Here is a 12,134-nt window from a genome sequence, read left to right on the forward strand (position 1 = left end):
GTGGTATGCTGCTGGTGAGGGTAGAGAAACATCTGTGAAGAGCACACTTCTCCAGCATGTCGGCGGCCATTGAAGGTGAGCATTTTCCCACTGAAGTCGGTTATGATGAAGAACTGCAGTCAGGTCAAGAGCCAGGTGGGGATGATGCGCAGGCAGATGAGCTTCCCTGAGACGGTTTCTGACAGTTTGTGCCGAAATTCTTCAGTTTGTGCAAACCCACAGTTTCATCAGCTGTCCGGGTGGCTGGTCTCAGACGATCCCGCAGGTGAAGAAGACGGATGTGGAGGTTCTGGGCTGACGTCGTTACATGTGGTCTGCGGTTGTGAGGTCGGTTGGACGTACTGCCAAATTCTCTAAAACGACATTGGAGGTGGCTTATGGTAAAGAAATTCAGTTCTCTGGCAACAGCTCTGGTTGACATTCCTGCAGTCAGCATTTCAATTGCATGCTCCCGCAACGCTTGAGACAATTGTGGCATTGTGTTATGTGACAAAACTGTACATTTTAAAGTGGCCTTTTATTGTCCCCAGCACAAGGTGCAACTGTGTAATGATCATGCTGTGTAATCAGCTTCTTGATATGCCACACCGGTCAGGTGGATGGATTTATATGGCAGAGGAGAAATGCTCACTAACAGGGATGTGAAAAAAGTTTGAGCGAAATATGCTTTTTGTGCGTATGGAACATTTCTGGGATCTTTTATTTCAGCTCATGAAACATGGGAGCAACACTTTACATGTTGCATTGATATATTTGTTCAGTGTATATACCAGAAAAATAACTTTAATTCAGAAAATATTTGTGTTTTAATTTCAAAATAATTTATTTTATTTAATCTAAAAAATGAAACTTGAATCATGTCCAGTTATACAGAATGTGAAAGACTAATGTCAACATAATAATGACAAGAAGTATCATTCCAGAAAGAGATGCATTATTACATGTTATTTTGTGATTGCAGTTCAAGACTTTGACAACATATATTCTTTATTAGACTACACCATCATGTCTCTCTCCACCTGTACCTAAACCTGCACCATCATGTTTCTCTACCCTCTGTTCCTCCACCGGCACCATCATGTCTCTCTCCCTCTGTTCCTCTACCTGCACCATCATGTCTCTCCACCTGGGCCTCCACCTGGACCATCATGTCTCTCTCCACCTGCACCATCATGTCTCTCTCCACCTGCACCATCATGTATCTCTCCACCTGGGCCTCCAACCTGGACCATTCATGTCTCTCTTACCACCTGGGCCTCCACCCTGCAACCATCATGTCTCTCTCCACCTGGGCCTCCACCTGCACCATCATGTCTCTCTCCACCTGGGCCTCCACCTGCACCCTCATGTCTCTCTCCACCTGGGCCTAATATCAGAACATATTCAAAGCAGCTGATAACTAGTTCACGTGTTACAATTGTTAGGGTCAGAGCTGGTGGAGCGAGACTGAGGCTGGTCAGAACAGTATTTAAAGCGTCACCTCTCCCAGCTTCAGTAGGCTCTGACCATCCCAGAGAAGTCCTTCACTGTCACCTCTCTACAAGGAAGACCCTTCACTCTCACCTCTCTACAAGGAAGACCCTTCACTCTCACCTCTCTACAAGGAAGACCTTTCACTGTCACCTCTCAACAGGAAGACCCTTCACTCACCTCTCTACAAGGAAGAACCTTCACTCTCACCTCTCAACTCAAGGTCCACTTGTCTTACGCTCCGGAGGTAAGTGATACTTCATGTCTTATCAGAAGAGACAGTGGTCTCTTCATCTGTCTGTCTCAGCTGCAGACCTGGGAACAAATACATGCTTATTTAAGTATTTGTACTTGTTTGAGTATTTACAAATAATGTGGCTGAATTCAATTACTTCATTTTGAAGGTATTCAAAAGTATTTTCGCCAAAAATAATATAAATGCTAGGCTATTTGTAACATTACAAATACCTCCAGTACCAAACAAACCTGGGTCCAAATACATGGAGCATTAAAGTACTCGTATGAATGTTTATAAAGAACGTTTTTGTCTGTTAGTAAAAAATGATCTATTTACACATATTGCTTTTGGAGGATGTGTTCTATTACTGTGATGAACTTAAATATTATATTCCTGTTTCAGTCACTGTCTGTCTGACATTTAACAAAACTGCTACAGTTGATTTCTCAGCTAACCAACTCCAGTGGCAAGCTACCCTATACTTAGAATACAAGTGTTTAAACACTGAAATTGCTTCTTGAGATAAGAATGTCATATAGAAGAGATAGCAGTAGAGATACATTAGCCTAAATGAATGCTAAGACATGTCGTCCTCATCAGTGGCCTTTCAAGAATAAAATGTTCATGACTCCTCTGTGTATTTAGGGATGCTGTTATGGTTTTGAAGTCTGAAGTCTGAATTCAATCATAACAGATGTTTTTCTGCACTATAATTTCAGAATTGTGTTTGATTTGAACAGCAGTGTTTCTGGGATGTTTACACTTGATTTAGAAATAAACAGTCCTGTGGTGTGACCAGTTCAGTACTGACCTAAAATTATTTGTCAGTTCCCCAGCTCTGTTCCCCGCTGCTGCATTGATTGTCATTTGTCATTGTGTATCCATGTGCTGATGCTGGTTCTGGCTTGCTCTTTGTCTGTTCTTAATTAAACGTCAACTCCCCATACCTGCATACCATACCATACCTCGACTCCAGCGTCGGTCCTTACAAATTCACACAATCTGTAAAAGAATTGGTGAAAACCAAGGACACTTCGGAAGGAACAGTGCAGCAGAGTCACATGAACTGATATTTCCTTTCCAGCATTTCCCCTGAACTGCCATGATGATGAGAATGAAGCTGACCTTCATTTTGGCCATCTTACTTTTTCAACTGACCATCTCGGTTAAAGGAGGGGTAAGTGACTTAAAATAAATGCTTTTAAAACACACAATTCAGGAGTTAATCTCCTAATCTACCAGTATGATATTTACCATCTTGTTAGTATGTATCAACAAAAGTGATATTTTTTTATCGCAAGTCATTGAAATAGTTTGTTTTGTTCTGAAACAATTATCTCTCTGTTATACTAACAGGGATCTGCTTCTAAGCCAGCTCAACAGGAAGATAAACAGGAAGATAAACAGGTAAAAATAAAACATTACAAACATTGTAAAATTTAGTTATGTGAGTAGTCTGGTTATATTGTCCGTATGATATTTGACTTACTATATTGCTAGCTGTGGTGGGCACCAATATTGATAGTAAAATTATATTGATATGAGGAAGACATATCATGATATTGGTTTATTCTTCCTATTAATGTAAAAAAAGGATACATGACTGTTCCTGCATGCACAAAGCCCACTCACAGACCTTCCCACAGGCTTCCTATTGTTTTCAAATTGTATGAAAGATGTGATTGGGTAGGTTATGGCTTCAAGGGCCAGTAACCACATCTATGGCCCGGGGCACCTACCTACTGTTTTGTTATGAAATTATTATATACGTGTACACTCGTGGTCCGTGTACCTCACGGCCATTCGCTATCCCAATCTGTGAGGTAATAGGAAAGACAAGAAGTGTGATGTAATTATATATAAATAAAGCTTATATTTTCCCCCAAACTGTTCCAATTGAAGTTTAACCTGGAAGTATATATGAACCAGGAAGTTCAGTCAACTGTGCTGAAACAGCTGCAGGATCTATAGCAGCAGCAGGAGGAACAAATCTTAATATTGGAAGGTTAAACATAAGCTTCAGCTTAAATATTGTACTTATCATGAAGTTAACTTGCTACCAGAGTGAATTCATCAATTGGACAACTAAACTCTAGTTAGCTAGCTAGTGCTTAAACCTGCTTACTGCCCATGCCGTTCTCTGCAGCAGTAGTGATGGAGGCTTGCCACAAACTTACAAGGTTGTGGGGCTCTGTTCAGAAACAACCCCTAGACATCTTAGAGCAGGGGTGTCAGAGTCAAGGCCCGCGGGCCACATCCGGCCCGCGAGAAGGTTTTTTACGGCCCCTGGGATGATCTTGATTTATTATTAGAACCGGCCCGCAGACCGCAGCAAGCCGGCAGCCCGCAGATCTTTTACACGCACCAATACTACATTTCCCACAATGCAACGGTGACGCACCGAGCAGTAGGCTGCTTCATTTCAATATTTATTGGCACAGCAGTCGTCAGCATCACAGTAAAATTAACTTTCAGATACCCATCAAAAATGGCAAAACGGAAGGTGGACACTGAGAACCGGGGGTTTCAAACAAGGTGGGAGTCGGAGTATATGTTCACGGAGTAGCTGGAAAACCTGTGTGTCTTCTGTGTGGAGAAAGTGTGGCGGTACTGAAAGAGTATATCTGAGACGACATTATGAAACGAAACACGCGGACAAAAACAAGAATATGGACATGGAAAAAGGCTACAAAAGGCAGAGGAATTAAAACGAGGCCTCAAATCTCGAACAGGCTCTGTTCAAAAAAGCAAATCACAAGGCCAGGCTGCTGTCAAGGCCAGTTTTTATTTGGGCAGAAGAGATCGCTAAATCAGCCCGGCCATTTACGGAGGGGGATTTCATCAAAAACTGCATGATTAAAGTTTGTGACGAAGTTTGCCCAGAAAAAAGGCAACTCTTTTTAAATGTGAGTCTGAGCAGAAACACCATTGCCGTAGGTTTTCAGTAGGTTCAATTAGGTTCACTAGACTATATGCGTCATTTAAAAATTTTTCAATGAACATTCGAACAGTCCGGCCCTCGGCTTGTAGCTAAATTTTTTATTTGGCCCTCCGTCCATTTGACTTTGACACCCCTGTCTTAGAGGATGAAACCTCTTAGAGAATTGGGAAGGTTTAAGCAATAGGGCCAGAATTCCACCTAGCCTATTAGCGGGAAGGTGACCATATCACTATGTCATAACCCATCAAACCCTCTCAGATTACCATGCAACTAGAGATTTGATTGCATAAGGAAATGCTGCAGGACCGGTAAATATAGCACACCAAAAACATCACAGTATTTGTTTCTTCAATAACGACACATGAAAGTAAAGCACAATTCTGTTCAGCTGATTTAAGACCTGATTGTATTGTTCTTGTAGTTAGCCTTCGATCAATTCACTTTAGGAGATATCTACAGCACCTGACTACCAGTAATTCAGCATTGATTTTTACTGAAAGTCATTTAGAAGTAACTTTTTTAATTCTGAATATCATACAAACTTGATAAACCAAAATGCCAATTACTTTCAGTAGGTGAACATTGTCTACAAGTGAAATAATTTCCTGCGCTAATTTTACGTCTTTATCCATATGTTAAATGCTGTGAGTTGTGACGTTTCATAACTGAATAGAGATTTGATTAGCAATTATCATCTGACAATATTGAATTGCTCAGGTAAAACCACCATTACAAACACTGCAGTGTTGATTTACTGAATAATATGACATATGCTGGTAGCCAATTTAAAACCTACCTATTCAAATTGTTTCTGGATATAACGTCCTTATGATAAAGCGTTTCTGGTATTATTAATTTAGTTTAACTTTTCAGTAAATTGCTTAAGGCCTGCCCTGAGTTTAACTACATCTGTTTTATATTTTTTTACACCCTTTTTCTCCCCAATTGGGATCCAAAAACAATCTTGTGTTATCACTGCTACTCCCAACGGGATCCGGAGAGGTGAAGGAGTCGCTAGAGCACGATGAACCAAATATAGCGCCCCCCAGCCAAACCCTCCCCTAACCCGGACAACGCTGGGCCATTTCTGCGCCGCCCTATCGGACTCCCAGTCACGACACAGCCTGGAATAGGACCCGGGTCTGTAGTGTGCCTTAGACCGCAGTCAGGAGGCCCAACTACTTTTTTTTGAAGATATGGATTATGTGATTTACAGGAAAAGATCAATGTAAATAGCAATTAGCGTCAGACAATGCAGGTATTACTTGTTCCTATAATGATTCTATTTATTTATTTAATAATCTTTTAGGAGTATCATTTTGGGGATATCATCAAATTTGATCGATTTGCATTCAACCACTATGCAATTTGGGTGGGTGATAAAGTGTTTGGCAATCCCAATATAAGACAAAATGGACAAGATATTTTTCACTTCCCAGGTAAGTTTAAAATATTAACAATATAAAACATGAGCCTATACAATCCAAAATATTACTATAAAGTCACAAATTACAAAAATGTCTGATTTCATTTCCATTTCTCTATCAGGTGAGATAGTCTCTACAGTTACAAAATGTGCATTTGATTCACTGGAAGCAGTTAAAGGCAGAAGTACCCCTGTGGTGGACAATTATCTAGATGGAAAAAAAGATATCAGAACGGATGCACAGATGATTCAAGATATTGTGACCCTGAATAACGATTGTGGGAGATACTTTGTTATCAAGAACAATTGTGAGCATATTGCCACAACTATTCGATACGGTGAGGCTGTCTGCTTACAGGTACGTGTATTCATTTAATCAGACTCTGAATAGGCTATACATCTGAAGTGTGTAGTGAACTTCCATTCCATCAAACACAAACTCTCTTTGTTGTTTTGACAACTGGATTTTGGGGATTTTGTATATGGATCAATCRATTACTGAGCATATTTAAATGAGGTGAAGGCTAGCCATCAACGTAGCTAGAACCATGACGGCATTATGTTTATAACCTGGGACACATTCAATTGATTAAACGTTTGGCTACGTTTCACAACGGTTTGTACTGAACGACAACGGTGCGCACCATTCTTCAATGTTCTTTGAGGTGTTTTTGCTCCCATCTGGTGGGGTGTGTGTCCTGATTAATATGGGTATGACCATTTAAAATGGCAAAACTTGAGCCGTGTCATACTGAAAACTATTGCCTTCTCAGAGACCATATTCACAGCATTCTTTAACTGGTCTTTCAGTACAGCACCATTTCRATTCAATTAAAAATTGTACAACATTGGCCCCTGCTGAACGCTGTCCTGATTTTTCTCTCCTTCAACGGTCCTTAGCAAGGTTCCAATATTATTACTGAAACTGTGGCGAGATTCTGCTGTGCCACCAATAGAGTTGCCGAAACACTCAAGAAGAATCAGAAGAGGGGGCGTGGCAGAAGAGGTCTTGGTCTCCTGCGTGATGAATCGCGCGCCAACCAGGGTGCACCAGCTGCTTGAATTTCTAAAACCTCTCAGAAGTTTCTCTCTCTTCCATCCTCCTGTCTCTGTATGAAGTGAGGTCTAAACCTCTCAGATGTTCTCTCTCTTCCATCCTCTCTGTCTCTGTATGAAGTGAGGTCTAAACCTCTCAGATGTTCTCTCTCTCTTCCATCCTCTCTGTCTCTGTATGAAGTGAGGTCTAAACCTCTCAGATGTTCTCTCTCTTCCATCCTTCTCTGTCTCTGTATGAAGTGAGGTCTAAACCTCTCAGATGTTCTCTTCCTCTTCCATCCTCTCTGTCTCTGTATGAAGTGAGGTCTAAACCTCTCAGAACGTTCTCCTCTTCCATCCTCTCTGTCTCTGTATGAAGTGAGGTCTTAATAATAATAAAACATGAGCAAGAATTCTGTTTCCTGTCTGTTTTATTGTCGGTTGACTGCATCCACATCCATTGTTGAGACTATACACTGCTTAAAATGGATAAAGGGCTTGTAAGCTGTCAATTAAGAGTAAATCTTTTTACAATATGTTTTAACTCACTTATTAACATTCATCTCGTGTTAAGTGATTTATTGGTAATATGGTGTTTTACTGTAAGATGAGGAAATGTTGGAGACTTTACAGTCAGCAGCATGTGGACACGATTATCACTGATGTAATAGTTGAATCCCAACACTAGATGGCAGACAATGTACAACCTAAAGACCTTTGGTCTAGTGGTCTCAAATTCAATGCTGGACCTTCGTGCCAGTTTGACTGCATTTTTTAAATTCTTCCCTTCTAATCAGGGACTGATTTATACCTGGGACACCAGGTGGATGCAATTACTTATCAGGTAGAACAGAAAACCAGCAGTAATCTGGACCTCCAGAGTAGTTTTGGATACCCCTGGTCTAGTGTATTACAGTGGACCATTTATAATGAAAAACTACGTGATAACTAATTGACTACATGATAACTAATTGATAACTTTGTGAAAACTAATTGATAACTGGAGGGTATACGTCAGGTATGATGGAGGGTACATAAGGTATGATGGAGGGTATTTGTCTTACACTCTCGACACGATAGAACCATTCACTGTTCCTCTCAACCACGATTAGACGCGCTATACTCACATGGTCGCTCCTCACATAAACGACGATATAGACGCCGATGCTGCTGTGACTGCTACTGCGCCTCGTCGAAAACAGGGAAAGAACTTCTAGGCAACATCGCCGTCACGATCGAGAGTCACGCGTAGAGATTACCCACGAGACAGGTCAGTGTCTCCTGTTGCATCTAGCCTTGGATATGCACCCGAGCAGTCTTTACACATTTACCTGCGAATCAAGCAGCTATAGGTGGCACCTAAATGGTTCACTGTAATCTCTTCTTCGAGATCAGCTGATCACGCACCATTTGCACGAAAACGTGGGTGTGCATAGTATCAAGCTACGGAAAGTAGACCCTCCCATTTTCGAGCTAGTTCCTGCAGCTGAATAAACGATAGAAGGGCGAGTGTTCGCAAACATGCTGCGTCTCTCTCTGGCAACGATGGGACGCGAACATTATAGCGCTGTCTCTGGTCGAGAACACGAGTATTGATCACATATACAACTTGTCGTGCCTCGGGTAAAGATACGATTAGAGTCCACTTCACACCTCCCGTCATGCTTGCTCTATTCTAGCTATTGAGGGTTACACCGAGCATATCCTGTCTCCTTTCCTAGCAAACACTGCATGTGTAGACCTCCATTGGTTATCGGTCGATCCACTGCTGAAGCAGGGTGAAGCTGTGGAGCGAGTCGTAGTACTGTGGCGGAGGCGCCGCGTGGTCATGATCATACTCAAGATCTGCAGATTGTCGTGACGGTCGTAAGAGAGGCATGTGGCTCCGAACGTAATGGAGAACGAAGATGATGTGTGATCTGCTTTCTTCCATCTATATCGTGGCTGCGTGTTGTACAGCTAGAGTTTCATCTAGTCTCAAGGAGAGATGGGGGTATGTTCAGCAGCCTGGCACGTGATGTTAGGGACTGTAATCGTTCTGGATGGAGACTTGGTGTTGATCGTCCTAATTCGTCCAAGTAAAACTCTTTGGGAGTAGTTTGACTAAAAGCGGATTCAGAGAGCTGATAATATCTTGCTTATGACAACTTGGCGGGGTGTGCTGTTACTGAACTGCTGCGTGTTTAAGTTATTAGAAGTATATAGTCATGACTTCTCCGCTGATCAGATTAGTCTCAATGAATATAGGATCGGTCGCGTGTCTCTAATATGTCTATTACGCAGTCTTTCCCCTTGCCATATGAGGATTTTATGTGTACGCTCCGTGCCGGTACCGTCCCGTCTGATAGATAGTGAACACATCTACAGAAAATAATTATAGTCTGATCTTTCATGTTTCGGTTTTTCTGATTTCTAGGTGATTAGTAAGATCCCGGTCGCCTACAGGCTTGTTCTACTATAAAATTGTGCTAGTGGTACTGGTCTCAACTTTGAAGCAAGATCGATCAACAGGTCAGGAAGCTCAGGCACCTCGTTCGCCGGAGCACGGGAATGTAGGGTCAATTATAGACTTGCCGAAGTGGTACCAGGCCGGATACGAAATTAGAACGACAGAGCGTGCCATATCGACACGAATAGTGTTTTCATGCGAGATGTCGCTCCTTGGACTACAGCTGATTGTGAGAGATAGGGCTCTGTTGTTATCAAGAACAATTGTGAGCATTATCGCCCACAACTACGAACTACGGTGAGGCTGTCTGCTTACCAGGTCGTGTTTCATTTATCAGACTCTGAATAGGCTTATACCTTCGTAAGTGTGTAGTGAATCTCCATTCCATCAAACACAAACTCTCTTTGTTGTTTTGACAACTGGATTTTGGGATTTTGTATATGGATCAATCATTACTGAGCATATTTAAATCGAGGTGAAGGCTAGCCATCAACGTAGCTAAACCATGACGGCATTAATGTTTATTAACTGACACATTCAATTGAATTAAACGTTTGGCTACGTTTCAGCAACGGTTTGTACTGAACGGACAACGGTGCGCACCATTCTTCAATGTTTCTTTGAGGTGTTTTTGCTCCCATCTGGTGGGGTCGTTGTGTCCCTGATTAATATGGGTATGACCATTAATAATCATGGCAAAAACTTGAGCCGTGTCCATACTGAAAACTATTTGCCTTCTCAGAGACCATATTCACAGCATTCTATTAACTGGTCTTTCAGTACAGCACCATTTCATTCAATTAAAAATTGTACAACATTGCCCCTGCTGAACGCTGTCCTGATTTTTTCCTCCTTCAACGGTCCTTAGCAAGGTTCCAATATTTACTGAAACTTGGCGAGCTTCTGCTGTGTCACCAATAGAGTTGCCGAAACACTCAAGAAATCAGAAGAGGGGGCGTGGCAGAAGAGGTCTTGGTCTCCTGCGTGATGAAATCGCGCGCAACCAGGGTGGCAACAGCTGCTTGAATTCTAAACCCTCTCAGAGTTCTACTCTCTTCACTCCTCTCTGTCTCTGTATGAAGTGAGGTCTAAACCTTTTCAGATGTTCTCTCTCTTCATCCCTCTTTCCTCTTGTCCTCTCGTATGAAGTGAGGTCTAAACCTCTGATGTTCTCTCTCTCTTCATCCTCTCTGTCTCTGTATGAAGTGAGGTCTAAACCTCTCAGATGTTCTCTCTCTCTTCCTCTCATCTGTCTTGTATGAAGTGAGCGTCTAAACCTCTCAGATGTTCTCTCTCGTCCATCTCTCTGTCTCTGTATGAAGTGAGGTCTAAACCTCTCAGATGTTCTTCTCTCTTCCATCCTCTGCTCTGTATGAAGTGAGGTCTAACCTCTCAGATGTTCTCTCTCTCTTCCATCCTCTCTGTCTCTAGTGAAGTGAGGTCTAAACCCTTCAGATGTTCTCTTCTCTTCTCATCCCTCTCTGTCTCTGTATGAAGTGAGGTCCTTAATAATAAAAACATGAGCAAGAATTCTGTTTCCTGTCTGTTTTATTGTCGGTTGACTGCATCATACTCATTGTTGAGACTATACACTGCTTAAAATGGATAATGGGCTTGTAAGCTGTCAATTAAGAGTACTTTAAAATATATGTTATACTCACTTATTAACATTCATCTCGTTTTAGTGATTTATTGGTAATATGGTGTTTTCTGTAGAGAGGGAGGATGTTGGAGACTTTACAGTCAGCAAGCATGTGGACACGATTATCACGGATGTAATAGTTGAATCCCAACACTGATGGCAGACAATGTACAACCTAAAAGACCTTTGGTCTAGTGGTCTCAAATTCAATGTCTGGACCTTCGTGCCAGTGGATGCATTTTTTAAATTCTTTCCCTTCTAATCAGGGACTGATTTAACCTGGGACACCAGGTGGATGCAATTACTTATCAGGTAGAACGAAAAACCAGCAGTAATCTGGACCTCCGGGGGTAGTTTTTGGATACCCCTGTCTAGTGTATTACAGTGGACTATTTATAATGAAAAACTACATGATAACTAATTTTACTAGGTGAATAACGATTGAAAACTTTATGATAACTAATTGATAACTGATTAGTCAGTATGTTGGAGGTACTAAGGTATGATGGAGGGTACACAGTAGGTATGATGGGAGGTTATCAGTCGGTATGATGGAGGGTAATAAGCAGGTATGTATGGAGGGTACACAGTAGGTATGATGAGGGGTACACAGTAGGTATGATGGAGGGTATACAGCAGGTGATGATGGAGGGTATCAGTAGGTACGATGGAAGTATACACGCAGGTACGAATGGAGGGTATACATCAGGTATGATGGAGGGTACATAAAGGTATGATGGAGGGTATACAGTAGAGTGTATGTGATGGAGGGTATAACATAGGTATATGAGGTAGATGGAGGGTATACAGTAGCGTTATGGAGGGGTAGTAACAGAGGCAATGATCGGTAGGGGTATACAGCAGGATGATGGAGGGTATCACGTGAGGGTATGTGATGGAGGAAGGTTACAGCAGTATGATGGAGGTACAGTA

General features: G+C 41.8%; 1 long non-coding RNA gene across 1 annotated transcript; it reads left to right on the forward strand.

Moving 5' to 3' along the window:
* Positions 1-1,511: 1,511 nt before the first annotated feature.
* On the forward strand, positions 1,512-7,172 carry LOC112072720 (uncharacterized). Its single transcript, XR_011476317.1, has 6 exons — positions 1,512-1,717; positions 2,793-2,885; positions 3,065-3,115; positions 5,959-6,088; positions 6,198-6,433; positions 6,976-7,172. It is a non-coding gene; the product is annotated as an uncharacterized lncRNA (long non-coding RNA).
* Positions 7,173-12,134: the final 4,962 nt, after the last annotated feature.

The sequence above is a fragment of the Salvelinus sp. IW2-2015 genome, unplaced genomic scaffold (assembly GCF_002910315.2).
Source record: "Salvelinus sp. IW2-2015 unplaced genomic scaffold, ASM291031v2 Un_scaffold2012, whole genome shotgun sequence".
NCBI classification, from domain to species: Eukaryota; Metazoa; Chordata; class Actinopteri; order Salmoniformes; family Salmonidae; genus Salvelinus; species Salvelinus sp. IW2-2015.